Source organism: Falco naumanni, chromosome 10 (genome assembly GCF_017639655.2).
Source record: "Falco naumanni isolate bFalNau1 chromosome 10, bFalNau1.pat, whole genome shotgun sequence".
Lineage (NCBI taxonomy): Eukaryota > Metazoa > Chordata > Aves > Falconiformes > Falconidae > Falco > Falco naumanni.
The window spans coordinates 4,305,098-4,326,010 of NC_054063.1; the positions used below are offsets into that span (position 1 = coordinate 4,305,098).

The window sequence follows — 20,913 nt, forward strand, 5'->3', positions numbered from 1 at the left end:
AGTAGCACCTGTAATGCTTCACAGAAGATAAAACACAAAGGAGATAATCTCAGATAACCACTGTCTCCTCAGGGAAGGTAGCCAGGTAGCCCCTCGAGGGATTTAGAAAAGGAAACACCTGTCAGCCTAACTAAACTAAAGCAGCCATCATCAAACTCCAATCGTCTTATCTTACCCGCTATGCAGATCTTCATGTGCAACTTTATTGAGAGGATGAGGCAAATCAGTGCCCAAGAAACCCTTGTTTCTGCCTCTCTCAAGGTTTGGCATTTCAGTGCTAGCAAGAATATTAGAAAGTTTTTTTCTTTCTGTCTTCGCAGTGTGATTTTATACGCTCTCGCCAGCACACTTAGGTTTATGAACTCCATGCAGAAACTGGTCTTTAGCAACCCCTCTACATTTTGCTCTTGCAGTTGAAAACTTTGAATGAAATATTGACAGTGTTTTGCATCTGTGTCCAGCTATGGGGAAAAGTAAAAAGCTATGGAAGTAATCCCGATCTATGCAAAATCACCTGCTCCTGCTTTTTGGGTTGCAGCATGATTTTTGCAACTGCTGTGCAGCATAATTTTCTGCAGAGTTTTCTTTGGAAGAGCATTAACAATCGGCCCAGGGCTAGACATTATCTTTAGAGCATTAACTCATGTTTTGTTTTACATGCAGTGCCAGAAAGGGGAAAAAATAATCTTCTTATTTGTAATTCTAGATAAAAAATGTTGAGATTTGAAATGGCTAGACTTCATAGCAGATCCCCTATAAGAATCAGCTGCACTTGACCAGTGCTACCTAGTGAACAACCTCCAACTGTTTGTATCATGCTATGAGGTATAATATGGGATTGTAGCATGACCTGCATCTGGCTGCTGGTGGTTTTGTGACAGTCCACAAGTAATCCTGTCCCTATATATTTGTAGAGATACTGAAATTTAATTAAATTACTCAGCAAAATTTTATTCACCTACTCAGTTAACAGAACCAATTGCAGTCATAGGATTTGTGGTTATACTAGGTAAAGGCTCAAAGCAAAGTTTCAGTCCTGAATCTTTGGAAGTCTGGAGAGAAAAAAGAGGAAAAAACAAATCTGGAAAATGATCCTACCTCTGAGACCATTTCCTACCCTATGTAAAAAGAAAAGTGGTGTTTACTGCTGCTGGTAGCAGGAAGGCAAGCTGCAAAGATAATATAGGTGAAACAACAAAGCTGGTAGTGCCCTGGGGGCTACTAGCAAAGGAGATATCTATAGCTGCTGTACTTGTTAGGTGAAGTTGACTGGGAGGAGGTAGGGAGAACAAATGTCTCCAACATCATTTGGTGTTACTGGTATCACATCTCAACTCGTGCCTAAATTCCTGCATAATGCAGAACCCGGACACCATTTTTCTATCTTTTCCTTTGGAAATGCTCAGGACTTTGCTGACTGTTGTTCCAGAGAAGAAGTGTAACAAGCACATCTCTCCCTGTGATGTGCAGAATCAAACTACAACTCCAGGAGAGTTATAAAGCAGGTATTTTTGTTGCGGCATCGGGTGCAAGGGGGGTGCAAGGGGGATCGCTCCTCCAAACTTGCACACTGTTTCAACAAGCAGCCCAATATTTATTATACAAAGTCATGCATATACATAAGATTTCCCAACATTCAGAGTCTCCCCCCTCTGATACCTCTTCAAGATGTATTTTTCACCTTCTTGGGCAGTTACCTGAAGTTCTTGCATGCATTAGCAGTCTTTGTTATTTAGTTTCTGTTATCTTAAAATATCTGCTGGCTAATGATTAGTCCTTCCTTATTGTCCACTCTAAACATGCCAAGCTAATACATGCCCACTGGGCTGGTTTTAATCTATACCAGCATGATCCCCGGGCGGGGGATCCACCTTCTTCAGTGGTGGATCCCCTACATTTGCATAGAAAGTGCTGATCTCCTACTACCACAGTTATTTTACCCTACTTTGGTTTCTCTTAGCAGTTGGCATGTCCTTGTCAGAAGGCTCCTTATTTACATTCTTGTTGAACTCATCTACATTCCTACTAACTGTCCCTTCTCCAAGTGGCTCCCCCCCTTCCCTCTTTCTTGGTTGTTAATGTTTCTGTTACCTATGCAGTTTCTGTCTGCAGCAGAGTTTTAGGTTTTTTCACTATATCACCTGTCTGCCTTGTGCATCAGGAGGGAAACCAAACCAAATCAGTCCGCCTGTGCAGGATGCAACCAGCTCCTGATTCCTGTGTGGTATCGATCCTGTATCCCCATTTCCTCTCTGTAAGCTCACAGCCACTAACAACGTGTCTTGGTATACAAGTGTATCAGTGCTTTTGTGTCTTGCTCAAGCTGGAGGAAACAATGGCAGCAAGTTGGCTGAGTGTTTGCTGTCCAGCTGGTTCTTCCTAAGATGGCAGGGACCTTCTCAGACCCTGCTCAGGTGATAGGCAGGGAAGAAAACAGGGCAGCTAGAGGAGCTGAGCTCCTGTGTGCAGGGTGAAGGTGGAAGATTGTGTGCCTCTCTTGTTCCTAACCCATGAGGGTCCTGTTTTGATGGCAATCCTTTTCTTGGGCAGGTGAGGCTCTTTATGAAGCCTCTTCTGAGAAATTTCTCTGGGTATATGTTAGGGGACTACTTCTGCCTTGCTGTGATGAAAAAGTTGCCTCAGTCATAGAGAGGCTGATGTGTGATGCCAGACTGTTTATATGCTGCTCATGAAGCAAGGAAGGTTTAACTGCTTTTGGAGCTGCTTTGTTGTGTTTAGGTTTTCAGTTGAGTTTCCCTAGAATAAGAGATACCAGGAGAGGACATACTGTCCTCTGCCTGCAACTCATTTCCAGATGCCAGCGTGCCCCAAGAAGCTGAGACACCCAGGACAGGCACTTCCAGTGAGGTGGGAGAAAAGCATCTTTCCAGTGATCTGAATAGGGTACAGAGACTGGTCCTGGCCTTCCCACAAGATGCCTGTGTCTGTGCTGTGGGGAAGACCTTCCCTGCTCCCTTCCAGCTTTATAATCCCATGTGCCTGTTAATAAAAAGCAGAGGACAGGCAGCTGTTTGGTAAGACACTGCAAAAATCTTCCCTAAAAGACAATAATATTGTGATTAAGGAGGGGCAACATCCTTTTACAGGGACACCAGTTTTGCACCTCTCCATCCCATACTTATTTCCAGGCTGCACAAGCCAGTGTGACTTGTTTGTTTAGAGGGATCGTTTTGTTTTCCACCAGAAATACCAGATGTCACTAATTCTCTTTTACTGCTAAAGGGATGGCTCTGCCTAAGGGAAGCCTGACACCAAAGGGTGGCTCTCAGAGTCTCCCATCTCCCTGAAGAGCTTCCTCCACACACCTGTATGGACACACCATCCTCCTCCCTCCCTGGCTGCCTTCGCTCTGCACCCAGAGTCTGTTGTTATGTCCTAAAGAACAATGGGATGTTGCCCATAATGAGATAGGATGTTACCCTAAGGATGGAATGTCCTCATAAACCTGCTGCAGACCAGGCTTCATCCAGGTTGCCCTGCTAAGCTGACCTTGCCCTGGCCTCTCTGCACAAGTAGCACTAGGGTTAACAGGTTTTGGTGTGGATTTTTTTTCCACCCCCCACCCCCCAAAATAATCCAGTGATGATGGAGAATGGATACTGATCACACTGGGCTGGGTACAAATGCAAACTGGAAATCCAGCCAGAGGATGGAGGCAGGAAGACAGGATGGCTGCAGATTTCGAACACCTTTGGGGCATGTATATGTGTATGAAAGGTATGAAAGAAAAGTTAGGGACTACAAAGACCAGCTATAAGCTCTGAATGAGGCCTCCATCTTCCTGTCGCCTATCTTTATTATGGTAAAGCCTGCAGGATTTAAGGCTTCTGCTGGGAGTGGAGCCAAGTAAGGAGTCTCACCAGTTCCTTCTGGAGTAGTTTAGAGAGAGCTCTCCTCAGCAATACATCCTTGGCCAATGGCTACTCTATGGAAGCTGTGACAAGCCTGGCTTTCATCCCTTGCTTATGCCAGGGCTCCCTTAGGATAAAGACAGTTGCTGCATTTTGCCCATCCCCTAAAGGCATGTCTCTGTATGGGGGAACAAGGAAGGAATCCATCAGCCCACATCCAAGGAACAAAGAAGGAATCCATCAGCCCACATCCACGTGGCTGGGCAGAGGAAGGCACGAGACCTTTTCTTGAATGGGAAGGAAAAACTCGGGAAAATCTCTTCCGGCTGCTTCTGAGCAAGACATTTTTCTCTTTAGGGCATGAGGGAGGTTGGGCATATTCTCCTCAGAGGCCAACCCCACAACAAGCACAAGGAAGGTGGCTATCTCCTAACACCACCCTCCTCTTCACAGCTGAATTCAAGGGCACATCTACTGATTTACTTCAGTCACTGAGGATGCGGCAGGCTGCTGTGGAGAGCAGGCTGGCCTCCGCAGCCCCAGTAAGACACGTGGCCGCAGGCCGGCTGTCCCTGCTGTCCCCACAGAGCTGCTGACATCCTGCCTTTCAGACTTTGGACTGAGCAGCTCCAATGGGCAGATTGTGAGTGAGTCAAATGCTCTTCATCAGCAGATGTTGAATCTTCCCCTTTCACTTTCCAGGAAGGAGGAAGAGACTGATTTATTCACTTTGCTGGGGTGGCAGAGGACAGAAACAAACTAAAAACGAACAGTATATTCTCTGACATTATTCAAATCCTGAGGCTTAATGCATGCAATCTGCCTTTTCAGGATTTCAGCCCTCTCATGAGTGATATTTTAATTTGCATCCAATTACAAATAAAGTGTGCACCATTTAACTTTCTAAGGGAACTCTGACAAGCTGACATGTGAGATGCTCCTCATAGCTTAATGATAAACTGGTTGCCGAAAGCTACTGCAACTGTGTGTGTGTGTGTGCACGTGTGATTGTGCCGTTGCTTCTCAGAGAAGTTAGACCCTCATCTTTGTCATAAGTTTCATGCTGCAAACTGCTTGGGGATACTTTGTTTTGCTGAAGCAGTGACAGAAGGGGAAAGGAGAGTGAGAATTCCATGTTTTGAAAGGAACATCATGCAAATCCTCCCCACTGTGATACTGAAGTCCTGAGTGAAGTATTAGTTTTATTACTATTATACCCTTTTATTACAATGATGATTAGAGGTTTCAACAGTTTTACCAGGCATGGTGCAAACACAATAAATTGCCTATCCCCACCCCTCAGATTACCAGTAATCTAAAAACAGTCAGATGTCAGCATATCTGAAACCCACCAAGTGGCTAGGAATTTATCACCCTAGAGAGAAAGATGCAGATCACTGATCACCTCCCCCTCACATGCTCAACAGAGCAAATGAAAGGTCTACACTGTGACCCAGGATTGTGTAGGACTTGGGACTTGGTAGAGAGCATAGCTTCATCTCTGGAAGACTTGCAATAAATGATATCTTGCAGCCAGGCAGCCTTCATTGCTGGCTGAGTTCCTCTCTCCAGAGCTGTGTGTCCTGCCAGCCCAGCCTTTTTAAAGCTTTACTAAACAAATTTCAAAGGGATGCTGCCAGGACACCACATTCACCAGTGTTAGGATTTATTTTTTTTATTACTTCACTTCTATTGTTTGAAGGGTATTTTCTCTTTCTGCTATTATTGCTGAGAAGTGGTGACACCCTTGAAGGGATGCATCTGTAAACATGCATAATTCACTCCTGGCTAAGGTCAAGACAATACCCTTCCCTTATCTCAGACAGCTGTTGAAATAATGGTAATGTCAGTCTATAGACTCTTAAGTTCTTTGATTCTTCCCCAGCTCAGTCACCAGCCTACATGGAGGACATGGGGTTCAAACTGGTCATGTGGCCAACTGCTTTTCCGGATTTTTAGTGTGTCATGCTGATATGATTCATTTGCACAAGCAGCCAGTTTCCCAGTCCTCTGATAAAAAACCCCACAAGCCTCAGTCCTTTCCCTGCCTTAGATAATCCAAATATTAGCCTCTGGGGAGGTGGTAGCCCCAAATTCTGGGGCAAATGCTAATTAAACAGCTGCACTTCAGCCACTTGGGGCTCATAACAAAAGGCAACAGCTGTGTGAGGATTTTTCCCATTTCAGTGCTGAAGTCGGTGAGCTGAGCAAAACTTAGTGCATCCCCCATTCCCTCCCCCGTGCAGGTGGCTTGCACAGTGCACAGCACCACGCAGGCCTTGGCGTTTGACCGTGCTGGAGCACAACGAGCAAGGGAGACTGAAGCTGCCTTTCTGACAAGTCAGAAAAGGTGCATCGTCCTCAGATGACTCTATCCCCCTCCTCAGATCTCAGATTCCCACCAAAAAAACCCCACCCAACAACAAAAAAGCCATCTGATGGTTCAATTCCAGACTCTTATGAAGATCATTTGTTCTCCCCTTTTAATAAAGGGGTTCCTTTTGGTGATAGGGAGGGCTTTAACGAGTTGATTAAAGGTGGCCTGGAATCTCCTCTTTTTCTGAAAAGAGAAAAGAGAAAAAGAGCTTGTTTCTTTCATTATAGGTGAAGCCAAGTACCACCTGTCTTTTCCTCTGAAGTGGTACAGAAATGGGTGAGCTAATACCATTATAACCCCACAGATGCCAAGAAAATTCATTTCAAGGGGACTGGTGAGGAAGAGACCCACTTAAAACCACATTTGCTTATAGCAACACTTAATCAATTCAGATTTTCAATGAAAAGCTGGCAGAAAAGACTCTGAAAAGAGTTCACAAGCCCTCCAGGACCACAGGGAAACAGGGAATCTCCCACCACTCTTGCTGCGCCTGCAGCTCCATGCACCTTGGTTACTTGGTCATTTTGTTTGGGTGCTGCAACTGGAGCACCCAACCTTGCATGGGGTGACACTACAAAGCAGTGGTGGAGTGAGGACCAGAGTCTAGAACCCAGCAGCCCTGGCAAGAAGAGGCAGGGAAACTGTTTTCTCCCCTTGCTAAAGTAGTTTTCCTCCACGCATCCCATCCTCCATAGTCTCTGATCAGGGACTAAATTTCAAATCTCACAGACATTACAAATGGGGAATCATTTTCAGTGAGAGCACAAGCAACTTCACCTCTGATGAGCTGAAGTTTCCTGACCAGGCAATGCTTTGCCAAGTGATTCCCTTCCCTGAGCTCTTAGTGTGTTCCTGTTTGCTAGCAGTGCCAGCTGCTAGAAGAGATTGTGTAATGGCATCTCTTTTTGCATATTATTATTCTGTTTTAATTTAAAGCAGCAGAGAAGCTGAAGCAGATTTGGAGTCTGGAAGGGAACCACAGGGAAAAGCACCTGTTTGCTGCCATGTGAATGGTGCGACATTGATCCTGACCTGTTATGGGGCTGACACCAGAGTTGTGCAGAATGCTACCAATCACGTCTGCTGGTCTTTTGTCAACCTGTCAACATAAAAAGCAGAAAGGAAATCTCAAAAGTCCAAATTACTTTTTCCTAGGCCATAGTTTTATACACATACCTTTTCTATGATAGCAGGTAATCACTGCTTATATGGAAAGAATTAAGTGGGGCTGGCCCTTATCTCTCAACACTTTTCCCCAAGGTAGGTGCTGTGGCAGAGTAGTTGAAAGTATCAGGCAAAGCCTCCTGCAGCACTTAGCTCAGTTACATTGCTGCAGTCTTCATGTGCAGCCGACCAGAGGATCGACCAGTATGTGGCAAAGAATACGGGTCTAATTCTGCATTCCTTTATATGTTATAAACTGATGCTTTAAGCTTTGTGCAACACAAAGTCCTGCAGTTGTGGACTTAGTGGCCTTTTGCATGTAAGCAGCAGCGTGCATTGCAAGGCCACAAAGCACTGGGGCTCCCCATGGAGCCAAGGACCAGAGTTCTCCTCCCAGCCCTGGGAACATACCCCTATGTGGACCCTTTGCTTCCATCTGGAGCAGCCTGCTCCTCCCTGAAAAGCACTTGCCCACTCCATGTCAATCCATGTCCCTCTGTCTGCATGTCCCTTTCTGCTCTGATTAACCCAAGAGTACCATGTGTATTCCCTGCTCAGCTTGTGGTGGCTTCTGATGATGGTCAGGTGGAAAGGTCTTGGCTTTTCCAAGTGCTCCTGACTCTGTTCAGGAGGGTAAATAAAGTGTTCAGATTTCCAAAACTCTTCAGCTGAGATGTCAAAGCAGAAGACCTCCGCCTACGTTGGTGGCACACCCTGGTGTAGGGTGTACCAGGGGTGGACAAGTGGGTACACAGTACCCCTCTGGAGCATTAATTTCATCAGCAGTGCAGGTAATTGGGGCAGAGCAGGTGAGGAGGAACAAGGCTAGGGACTTTCAGACCAGACCAGAATAAGAAGGGTTTAAAGCTTTTTATACTGGAAAGGTGACAGGAAGGATTAGCAGAAATCTGCCAAACTGGGACAGCCTAGTGCTTCCAATTTAAAAAGCGGCAGAAAATTTTCTCCTCTGTTTTCAGCATCCAGCACTGCTACCAGCTTGATGATTCCCACTCAGCCTGGCCTGTTTCACAGAGGTTGCATGACCTGGTGAGCTGAAAGGGAGCTTTACCCTGCTGAGGCAGCAGCAGCTCTGCTTTCAGCCAGGGACAAAGTATGGCCAAGGAATAGGAAGGTGTCCATGCTGCATGGGGGGCTGAACTCCTGGGCATGGAGCAGCTCTTTTTTTCGCTACCCAGGAAAACGGGACATGGAAAAGCAGAGTTCTTGCAGAGTCCTGAAACACTGATATGTTCCTGTAGTCCACAGAGGGAATAAAAGGAAACTGGGGAGAAACTGGCAGACAAAAGACAAAAAGCTACAGCAAGTCTGAAACTCCCTAAAAGTAGTAGAAGAAGCCTTAAGAAAATTCCATCACTGGTTCTCTGGCTATCTGCAAGCAACAGGAGACAGGGAAGAGGCTTCATTCCTGCAAAGAAGATCCAAGCCACTCAGTGAACCAAGAGCTTTGTGTAGCTCAGGCAGAAAAGGCAAGCCCCAGGTCTGCATTACACAACAGCAATCAGTGCTGGTGCAGCATGAAAACAAAGCAGAGTATTTCACCTGAGGGTGAGGATGTCCACCAGCTGACTGCTACCCCCAGAAACCAACTGGGAGAGCAGGAGCAGAGGCCTCAGGAGAGTATGGAAAAGAGTCACAGCAGCTTATTGATTGCTCATCAAAAACATAAATCAGTTGCAACTGAAATAATGCAGTGAGGAGAGAAGTGAATGCAGCAAAGTGGACAGGTAGATAAGGGAGAGCCTGAGACCATCACCAGCTGGCTTCCCTTACAGTCTGCCAAGTCTCCTTGGAGGAGAGGATTAAATCTTGGAATTGTGGAACTGGAGATTGCTCCCAGGCAGAGAGGTCTGGGGTTGCCAGTCTCAGAGAGGCCCTGGTGAAGCTCAAGCAGTCAGCTGAACCCCCCTGCCCAGCTGGGCAGTTCCAGCAGCCCACTTATGTGCAGTGCAGCAGGTAGTTCCAGCAAGATTAGAGGCTCTGAGGCCAGTCTAAACCACTCAGGGACCTTCTGATGACAAAACAGCATCTGTGGATGCAGCTGACACCTGAACGCAAAACAAAAAGTAGTTTGCTTCTTCTGGTAAACACCATCCCCATAGGAGAAATGCAGTTTCATCCTCCTGTCTGGCTGAACGATCTAACTAAAAAATCCAGCTTTTCTGAAGTGTCCCTAATCGATACAGAGCTAGCGTGGGCTCCCAGTGCCCAGTCCTTCTCCTGTAGAGTATCTCATTTCTGACTGATGGACCAAATCTTCCTGTAGATTCAGCTTTGAGGTTCTCCTCCTCCTCAGAGGCCCTTGCCCTCATAAACCACCCTGGGTTTGCTCTTGTGTCCTGTGCTTTATGGTGCGAGTCTGACACTTGCTGGTTGCTTTACAGCCTTCTGTCCACTCCAGTAACAACCTTGCTGCAAGCCAGCAGCACGCTCCTCCAGCCAAGCTAAGAGAGGACACAGAAACTAGTCCTCTGGCATCAGCTTATAATACCCCCATCACAGCTGGTTTTAAGTCCCAAGCGTACACAGGGCTGTAGCACCCTCACTGACAGCGCACAGTCCCACAGCATCTGAGCTGGGTAAGGGGTGCAGGGATCGTAATGGCAGTGGGTCCCATCAGTGATCTTGTGACAGTCAAGTCGAAGTAAGGATGTAAAGTCACGTTTGAGGTCAAGCCAGGAAATCCAAATACCCAGGAAGAGGTGTGAGAGCAGGTATGCCTACAACATATATCAAGCCAGGACTGAAGGGACAACGGTGAACTTCAACGGGGCTCCTGGGCCCATGAGCAGCGGTTGTGGGTCCCATGTAAGCCTGGTTGTGTTAATTGAGGCCTATGGATGTCCTCACCTTGACACAGAGCTGCAAATGAGCAGTTGTAAAAGTTGTGAATGACTCTTGGGTACAGTGAGAGCTTCCAAGTCACCTTACTTCCTCTCCTGTGTCTGGCAGTGGGCAATTGCAGACACCCGAGCAAGAGCTGAAGAACAGAGCAAGCTCAGAGTCAAACTTCTTGAGGGTTTTCACAGCCTCCACCAGCGTATGTGTGGTTTAGGCACTACCTGAGCCAAATAAGGCTTCTGTGTCCTGGTGGATTTGTCTTCCCTGAACCTGTCTGGTGTTTCCTGTCCAACATCCACCACATCCCACTGTGGGCAGTTCTTCACTGTCACTGTACATCATGTGAAAAGCCACCTCCTCCTAAACGTTCAGATCTGCCTCCTCTTGCCTTCATTTGAGACCTCTGAATTTTCAATCACCTGAACTTTTCAATTAGAGGAGGTGGAGGTTAGTGAGCTCTGCTGACTTCTTCCCTGCCACCTGAACCCCTGATGTCATGTCAGTGGGCACAGAATGGCTGAAGGCTACAAGCTCTGTGTGCTCTAACATGCAGTGGATTGGTAACAGACTCCCTGTCTTCGCTCTTCCTTTGAACGAGCTGATTTTGGTAACTTGATGGCATAGAGGGAAAGAGATGGAGGTACCCAGGCAGATGCTTTTCTCCAGTCTTGCAACTGCTAGACTTTCAGACAAAAGAAAGCTACCACTGCTACAAAACCATGGCCTCTCTTGCCTTATTCTGGGCTGGCTGGTTGCCAGGCCAGCTAAGCAGATCAAATCCCATTGCATCTCATTTGCTTGCTGTGACCTGATGCTGAAAAATGCACATTTTCTGTCTGTGTTCTTACCTGTCACCCATCTCCTGAGCCAGCCTGTGGAAATTCAGTTTGAGACAGAGAGTGACATTCAGCTGTGCTCTTCCTTCATTCATAAAGATGAGTATTTCTTTATATGTTCGCTTTTTTTTTTCCAGTCAGGGCCTCTGAAAAACAATCTCTCTTTTCCCTAAAACACTGGGAGATGCAAACACTGAGACCTCGGCCTCTGTGTTAAATGTTGCCAGAATAAGCTGCACCTCACTGCTTGTTTTTTCTTGCAAATTTACCCTTCAACTGTGAATGTGTCCCTGGAAATGATTCCTTCAGACAGCTAGTCCCCAGAAGCTTAGAGGATACTACTGCCTGCACAAGAGCAGCTGGACCCCCTCTGCATGCCTGCAAGGCTAAAACCTGCTGATTATTTTTCATGGGAGAAAATGGAGGGGAGACCTGGACAGCCAGAGCAGAACTGGCTTAACCCCTGCACCGCTGGATGTCCTACCCCACTGTTGTGCTGGCGATCTGGCAGAGCGTGTGTACGTTGGCACATACCCAAGTGCTGCCTGGATGCTCTCACTCTTGGAAGAATGGTTGGTAGGAGGAAAGAAGCTGAGGTTGGTACCAAGCAGCCAGGAAAAAAAAAAATGCAGCATCAAAAGGAGGCAGCACCTGCAAGTATCAAGGAGAGACAGCAGAGAGGAGCTGGGAGATGCTGGTGCATTTCTTGTTGAGGGAAAGCAATGCCAGGGCTGGGTATCCTTTCTGAAACAGCCATGTTGTTGTTACACACTTTTTTTCTCACCTGAAGTCATTCTCTGCTCTCAGAGGCAGCAATATCATTGTTCCTAGAGGGTCAGGCTGGCATTGAGTGCAAGCCAAAGAAGCCATCCATTGAGGATAGCCCCTGGCTGCCCTGTGGATGGTGAGCACCACCAGCAGCCTGCAGTGGCCAAGGAGAAGCGGGCAGGTGGGAGCATGGTTCCTTAAAAGAAAGCTGCTCTGTTCTCTCCCCCAAAGCTCCCCTCCAGTAGCTTGGAACTTTCAGTCCTCTGAGGCCTCTGCCTTCCTTTAGGGAGCAGGAAAATCCCTGGGGACACAGGAGAACTTGCTCTTTTGCCATTGCAGACCTTTTCCTATTTTACTGCTCCAGCTTGGCTGTCTGCTGGGCTTTGTGCCATCCTCAGCCCCAGCTGCTAGGCACAGCTCCCTTAGACCCCATCGCTTCCTTCCCCACCCCCCCACCCCATGCAGCACTACGCTCCAGCTGTGCATTTACAAGAGTGTGAGTGCAGGCTCTGAAAAACGGTCCATGACGCTTTGCAAAGAGCCTCAGGGATCACTTACAGTGCCCTCCCCTTCCAGATCACTCTAGTTCTTGCTCCCAAATACCCCCATTTGCTTCTGTTCACCAATATGTGAGTGAAGCTGGTGTGTTGTGAGGTCAGTGAGCTCTTCAGTGTACACCAAGGAAGGCTAAGCAGTTGTACATCAGATTTGGAAATGAGGGCTTTCCACCCTTCTGTGCTTCTCTCCCTCCCCAGTGGCAGCCTCCACTGCCCCTCCCACGTACAGGATGAAGCCTGCTCTGCTGGGCACAGCCTTGGTCCTGCAGGACAGAAGACAAGGAACTGCAGAGAGCAGCAGCATGCCCTCCTCCTCCCCTGCCCGTAACACGTAACACTGGGGAACCGCGTCAGCGTGCTGGAGCTTGGAGCCCAGCTGTCACAGAGTGCGAGGGAAGTGGCAGCACAAAGGTGCTCACAGCCTGTCTGTATCCGCCCACCATCCTGCCTCCTCGCTCCCTTCACACCCAGGCTGTGGCTTGTCTCCTGCAGCAATTCCTTTGCCATCGGTGGCAGGAGCAAGGTGGAGAGAGAGGGATGCAGAGGGGACATACTGCCCCTCAGCGTGTGACCCAGCAGTGAGCAGGTGGTGACCCAGCACACTAGGAGACACACAGAACCATGGCTGCTCCATGCTGCATGGGCTCTGTGAGCATATTTTATGTGATGGTGCCGGGATGAAGCCAGCCTGGTGCTGCGGTATGTATCAGGAGAGATGCATCCTTGGAGTAACACCCCACAAGCGATGTTCCCACCCCACCTGCCTCTCCTTGCAGGGACGTTTCAGCATGTCTCGCTGAGATCTCTCTGCTGTCTACTTTCTCCGGAGTCCGCTGCACTTGGTGGGAACAGTTCAATCAGCTTTGGATTGGACCTACGTCAGCAGGGATCAGCAAAGCCTGCCAGATGCGGTGGGAGATGCCAGCAAACCAGTGGCGCCCTCTCCTGCCTTATCCTTCCTTTTTCTTTTGCAGCCAAGTCATCGCTGCCTTTACAGGATTTTGTTGGACAGAAATATCCTGTGTCTCTCCCCCACCCCAGGAAAGCAAACCAGCACATCGTCCTGGAGACCTCTTCTCCCACAGCAGTTTGCAAACCACCACTCTTACGTAAGGCTTGGCATTCTTCCCCTTCTGCCTCTCATTTCCATCCAGCAGTCTCTAAAATCTTGCAGACTCATTGATTTCCTGTCGTGCACCCCAGCAGAAACTTCCCTGCTCCTAGTTTGGCTGTGGTCTGAGCGGACCCTGTGCTCACCCACCCTGCCCCAGCACCCCTGATGGTGGCAGCTGGACTCTTTCTACCAGCAGCACACCCTAGGCTTTATTTGCAGCTGCCTGGTATGTTGAGCTGTACAAACCCACACTGGCATGCAGTGGAAGGGGAGAGGTCCGATTCCTTCAGCTACAGGGCTTGCAATTCTACCAGTGGGGTCCCGCAGCAATGAATCAGACTGACACGGACAGACACCTGGACTGCAAATTCAAGTGTAAGAAGGGAATTTGCTAGGTAATTTTTAATCTATATGAACACCAGCTAAGTTTTTAGCTATTCTTTCCCAGCAAATGATTGCATTTAAAGGGGAAAGAAGACATTGACTGTAGTAGTTATAACAAAATGAGAATATGATGCAGGTTTGGAGGTTGAGGTTGTTTTCTAGGGGCAGGGAGCTAACTTTCCACCTAGATTTCATGTGTGAATACAGAACAGTCTGCAATGAAAAAAACCTGCACATTACTCTGCATATGATACCCCATGAGGTACCTCTCTGTTTAGGCAGAGATTTCTAGCAGTCATTTGTCCTTCATAATAACCCAGCAGCTAACGCTGCAACCCAAGCTGTCCAGAAAGTTGTCTGTTAGTGTGGCTATTGCCATTAATGAAAATTTCCAGCTTAAGAGGGAGTGTCATTATCTGTAACATGGTACTAAAGGCAATGGTTCCAGTAGCAAATGATGAAGCTTGAGAAAACTCTGCAGGCTTGAGATCATGGGAAATACAGAAATCTATGACCTTGTACAGTCTGCATATTTCTTCTGCCTGCTGATGCTGAATTTACATTAGTGAACAGCAAAGAGGGAAGAGGTTTGCTGACAAAGGGTGAAGTCAGGATGCCCACTGATCTACCCATGCCCTTGCTCTCCAATTTGACAGTGTTGCTGGAGCCCTTCAAGCCCTTCTGTTTTCCTCTGGCAGCCACTTCGGTCCAGCCCTGAGGGAGAGACCTTGCTAGCTGAGCTGCAATGTGGTTTTATTTCATTGATGCTGACTCAGCTGGTTTACAAGGGTGAATTCTGAACCTCATCTACCTGCTAATGTTTCCTTAGACGTCTGGGGATTCAGAGCATGGGGGCAGACCATCTGTCACCCCCAAATCAGAAGAAATATTAAAAAGTTCACTTGGAAACTGAAATGCTCATAGGCTAGAGGTCATATCTTGGACTCTCTTACACTTGACTAACCCCATATGGATTGGCATTGGCAGGAACCAGCAACCTCTAGGGCATGCAGACATGCTGCGTTACGCATCTGAAATGCATGGCCATGCATGAAGAATGCCAGAGTCAGGAAGAAACAGCTGCAAAAAGAAGCACCAGCTTTTGACGAAATATGTACTGACTTCTGCTGGATCAGAAACAAAACCTGTGGGAAGGAGGGAGGGCTGTCCTCTCAGGTGACCTAGCTTCCTCTGGTAAAAGTCACTTCTCCTGCCAGCTTTCCACAAAGGTTTAGCTCCCCTCAGCAAAGCCAGGCCACACAACCTAGACCCCAGGGGCACCTGTGGGGTGAAGCGGTCCCAGGGACCATCAGAGGCATCGGGACACAAGCTGCAAGGACAGAGTAATTCTTTCTGAGAGCACAATAAAATTTGTATATTGCTGTTGGATTTGCAGCTTTTAGCCCCGCTCTGACGCGGTGAGCCCAGGAACTGCCAAGGAGTGGGGTGGATACCAATTTTTTCTCATATAGGTCTTGAATGTCCAAGCAGGGGTTAATTACAGATCAATTCACTCTATTCTGCTCAGCCTGTGAGTTAGATGCAGAGATAGCAATAAAAGGCTTAGCTCAGCTGTCACTGGATGGTGAAGAGGGACTGTGCCCTTAGGCAGTGGTGGTGGGACAACTAGGTTGGAAGGAGGTGTTCTACTAACCTGGTAAGATTCTGGCTGGAGATTCAAGAAGCAACTTCAAGCTTCAGATGCCTCAAGGGGGAGTGAAGCAAGGGGCTGGAAAGAGTGATCATAAGCATCATAAGTGCTAGTTCAATATTAAGCATCCTGAAATACTATTTTTTTCCCCCTAAAAACATGGCGCTCTGCTGGTTACTCTGCTAGGCTACAGGGTGCACTTGTTCTTAGACTTTTTTCTCTAATCCTAAGTATTATAAATCTGTATTATTGCTAGTGGGTGAAAGCTCAGGTATCTAAATCACTGTTAAGAAGCCAGAAACCCACAGCCCCAAAGCTGTATTGCATGACTGGAAAATAGTGAGTTGACAGTGCTGCAGATAAGTCAGGTCCAAAGCATCTGAGTTAATTCCCAAAGGTTCCTCTCCTGCAGTTCCTTCTTCTAAAGGCTCCTGGCTGCTCTGATGAAGGTGATCTTGATTAATGATGCAGAGCCGTGCAAGAAGGCTAAATCAGCAGCAATCCCTAGAGACAGTTCAATAAAGCAACAAATGCTGTTTTCCCCTGAGCTTTGTATTTATCCTGGCAGTACTGTGAGGAGGCGGAAGAAAAGCTAGGTAGAAGGGCTGGTTCTGGTGACTTCTAGAGCAACAGTGTGGCTTCCCTTCTGTCTCATAATGGATATAGGCTTTGTGCCTCCTCTTCCTCAGCAGCTGTACTGCCAAAGTTCCTTCCTCCTTATTGTCTCAGCTTGTAGGAACTCAGCATCAGAGAGCACAACCTTTCTGTCCAACGGGCCCCATCTGTACTGGAGGTATAAACATCACTTCATGGGGAAGCCAGAAGCCAGAGCAATAAATATGTAGTTAAGGATTCAAAAGAAGAGCTTGGAATGGGAACCTCTTCTGTGTTAGGTCTGTGGCTGCTTTACCAGGGAGGCTTAAGATGCATGGAGAGGCCTGGGATTAGCAAACATGGTCTAAATGCTCTTGCCATGGTAATTTATCATGGCATGGTATCCTATGGGATGAAATGATGCCCTGATTAGCTCACGCCCCCATTCTCTATTCATATTGTTCTGATGTGTTTCAGTGCTGATAGAGGCAGCAGTGCAGTAACACAGGTTCTCAGTGTGGATAAAATGCCAGTGTTCCTTTCCCTTCAGATCAGCCCATCTTCTTACCCACAGATCTAGCCTAGGACTCTCCCCTTCCCTGGCGTCCTGAACAACCCCTTGGGCCACCACTCATGCATCTGTGCTCTGTCCTCCTGCATCCTGCTGGCAGGAGCTGGTCCAACCAGCCACAGCTCTGCCTAACGCCCTCTTGACATGCTTGTATGGACAGTGCTGCTGCTCCTCTCAGCTCCCCAAAACTGTGCTGGGAGCCCATGATCCCAAGGCCTTCTTGCCTCTGGGCTCTACCACCAGCTTTAAAACTGCAGCCTACCTCCTGGGCTGGTACTAAATGGTGTGTGTATGTGAACATTCATACTGGGCACATGACCTGCAGTAATGCATGCAGGCAAAATGGAAATATGTGAGTAGCAACATTACCAGTATGTCCAGAGGGACAAGCTCTGATGACATACATGCACCACCACATTCAGACATGTAGCCCTCGCTACCTGCAGCAACATCCAGCTTAAATGAAAGTCAACATGAACCAAAAAGAAAAAAGCAGCTCGACAATGCAACCCCTTGGCCAAATGAAACTAGTTTGAAAGCCCAGCTGCAAAAAATATGGCCAATAACAATTTTAATTCTCATGTGATGAGTAATGTCTCCTGGCATCTAGTAAGCAGTCAACATCAAGATAGCAGCAGCCTCCCGAGATGCCTAATGATAATAACTGAGCCCTCCTGGTACTCCATGGGTAGGCAACTGTGGAGCTGACCTCGACAGCTCCTGAACCGGTGTAGCGGGTACAAACCATACCATTTCCCAGATCAGTTTTCAGCAGCTGGTTGAGCTTCTGAACTGAGATAGTCTTTGAAGCCCACCCACTGCTCCTGCAGACACCAAAGGGGAGGTACTTCACCGCACGAGAGCTGAGCAATACCTTTCCTTGTGGAAGATACCCAGCTAGCAAGTGTCTTCCCTGGCTCTTTTAGAGGCTCTAACCCTTTCAAAGGGAAGGTTACAAGCTGTGGTTGCTATCCATGAATATGATCTCTGAAATGTAGTTATTTCTTTGAAGGATGCTAGCCCTCCCTTGCAGGAGCTCCAGCTTTCACTTTCCCTTCTGCTCTCTAGACTATTAAACCAGAGATTACATGTTACTTTAGGTAAGTTAAAAACTACTAAAAATGGTTTGTGATCTACTAAAAACCTAGGGAGTTTTATCTAGCATTTTGGGTAACTGTGTGAACTGTGTAAATTGTTGCCTAACTTGCTTGGTCTGCTGAAGGTTTGACGTGGCTTGAGCAATGTAATGAAAAACTGTTGCCACACTTAGTCATTAATGAGCGGAGGGCCGTATATCTCACTCATTCAGCTTATATGCCAGCAATGACAGAATTTTTCAGTGTGTTATGTTATTGCTCAATGTGTTGTGCAACCACTCAGGGTTTAGAAGGACTGCACCCAGTACCTTATTAATTCAAATAGCATGGTGCCAGTCTCAGATCAAGGGGAACTAGGGACCTCATGCAGTGTCAGTGGTTTGCTTGCATTGTTTTCTATGCCAACAGCTGTGAACATTCTCTCTGGACAGGAGTGATGAAACTTGCTGTAGTTGGGTTCTTTCTGATGACCAAATGAGCAGAGAAGTGGCAAGTAGCCATATTGCTTCATACTGATAGATGAAAAAAAGTCTGCAAGTATATTTGTTTGCTTAAGGGTTTTTCATTCCTGATGTGTTTATGCATTTTTTTCTGTGTTTTTGCAATATCAGGGATGCTGAGTCCTCTCTTATTTCTCACTGTTGATGGAATACTTGTGAAGTACCAAAGAGATGCCTAACATACAGACATAACTCATGACTCTAAATCTGATTGCCAGTTGCCAGCCCTGAATAATTCCCAGGTTCCTTTTCCTGCGCTCCCCCTACATACAGCTCTTTAGGATACATAGATCTTTGGTATCGGCTCCCTCCTCACCTGCTGCTCTTTCTCTCTTGGCATGAAACGTCTGGCTAAGGTTACTGGCTCGAAGGACCTAACAGCTGCTGAGCTGGGTTATTATCCACAAAGAAAGGAGCTAGGGAAATAGATAGACCAGTAACTTAGTTGTATTTTTCCCCCTCCAAGCGAGGAACATTCATGAGAGTGAAAGGCAAGAAAAGAAGCTTTGTTTGAATTGTCAGCTTCGAGTCCTGTCTCCTGTTGCCTCGAGAGTGATGGATCTACATGGCTTCTGCCAGCCCAAAGCTAATTCTTAGTAACCAATAAAATAGTTCGTCCTCTGTACCGACAGAGAGCTCCTCTGAAGGTGCATTAGCTGCTTTTCCTAAGTCTTTTGCAAGGCTCCATATGTCTGTGCCCAGCTTATGTTTTATCACTTCCTTATTCAAGATGCAGCCTGTGCTTTTCTCTCTTCCACGCTGTCTCTTGTGAGCCTGGGGTGTAACGTTTATTTCTTGGTGTTTGTCCTTCCACATGGTTGTATGAAAAAGTACTTTGACTGAATGGGCCCATGGCCAAGTAACCCAGCCCATGCCCTATGACTGATGGTCATAGATACTTCCCTGTAGCATGTGAGGGTTTTTGCAGGAGTTGAACCATCTGGAAGTATTGTGCTGCCCTTAGGCATAGTTGTCAGACAGTACAGTGTGATTAGGATTATTATTTGCATCCTTTTCTTCCCTCTATCCTCCTCCTTCTTACAAAATAAAAACAGATTTAGTACCACAATGTACGCATGAGACCTGGTGGACTTTGGTGTAAGAATATTTCTAAAGAGACCCATTCAACAGCTCCTGCTTAAATTCTTCTTTCCACTCCCCTCCCATAATGGAACACTCTTACTTCTCCCTTCAGTGGTTTCCCTCTCTCTAGCAAATACCCTTTGCACAAGCCAGCTGGCATTTCTGAAGAGTGAGCCTGGACCAAAGGAGTTTCCACACTTCTGATTCAGGATGTAGAGATTACAGAAGGGGTCAGCCCACAGCAGCAAGCAGGAGGGTTTAGCTGGTCTGCCTGGAAGGTCTTGGCTCTACATTTTCCGTCCAAAAAGGCCACAGGACCAGCCATCACAAGTGTACTTTAAACCTGGCTATGAGCAGGAAGACCTCAGAGACAGGAGGGCCACATGAAAATGAGATGACCAGGGAGAGACCTCTGATGATCTGGTTTCTGCATATACACAAGCTAGGGGCTATTTGCTCCTGCGTTAGGCTGCTTCCTCAGGGAGAGGGGACCAGGTGCAGCGGTAGGAGGTGGTGGTGGTGAGTCCCCCTCCACCGCCTGTGCTCCTCATTTCTGCCTACATCCAGCACACACCTTCCCACCTGTGTGCATGTGCAGGTGTGTGTGCATGTGTTTGGGAGGCTCAGCCCCAGCCTGGAGCACATGGAGTGCTGCAGCGTTACTGCCTGGCAGTGGAGCACATTCCCCACCACCAGATGATGATGTGAAGGCAAATGCTTCTTAGCCAGCTACTGAGTGTGCTTGTGGAGCAAGGGGTGGCACGTGCATGAATGGAACATGTTTTCTCTGCTTCTGGGATGGGATCAAGTCCAGAAGAGGAGGTCAAAGAAAACCCTAAGGGATCTGGTTGAGTGCTGGTCTTGGGGCTTTACAGGGTGACTTCAGCTCTGTTGCCAAAGTGGCACAAGGCTCGGCTTATACCAAAGACATTCATTTTGGTTGACAGGATGGCAACAAATTAATCAAGTAGAAAAAGCAGTGAGGACAAGAAGCTTTAACCTTTCTCTGCTTCCTCACAGGCTCTGGAAAGGGGGAATCAGTCCCTAAGCCACCCTTGATCATATGCATGCAACCTCCTTGTCTAGCCCGCTTTCTGACTCCCCGCTGATGTTCAGGCAATCTTCTTCCACCACCCCACTTCTTTGAGGCTGTTAACAGTCCTAGGGTGTCCTGCGTGGAGGCTGGGAAACCCACAGTGAACTGGACAGGCTGGAGAGGAAACTCCAGAGTTGCCCCCTGTAACTGCTGCCTCCTGCTGCACTGTCCCTTACCAGCCCTGGGGGAAGTTTCTGAATCCTTGGCTGGCATATGCCACCCATGTGGAAGGGAAAAAACTATTATCAGCTCAGTTAATGTTAAACAGATTGTTATTTTGGAAACTAAGCATCAGAAAGTATGTTACTGATTAACTGTCCTCTCTTGCCCTGGCTGTACCTGATCTTGGAAAGAGAATGGCACCATGCACTTCTGTCCTCCAGCTTCTGT

At 47.4% G+C, this 20,913-nt stretch overlaps 1 long non-coding RNA gene across 1 annotated transcript; it reads right to left on the reverse strand.

Annotated features, from left to right (window-relative positions):
- Positions 1 to 2,107: 2,107 nt before the first annotated feature.
- Positions 2,108 to 20,663, reverse strand: LOC121094682. The gene is made up of 3 exons (XR_005829922.1): positions 20,651 to 20,663; positions 2,964 to 2,971; positions 2,108 to 2,141 (listed from the first exon to the last, which is right to left on the reverse strand). It is a non-coding gene; the product is annotated as an uncharacterized LOC121094682 (long non-coding RNA).
- Between the last annotated feature and the right edge of the window lie 250 nt (positions 20,664 to 20,913).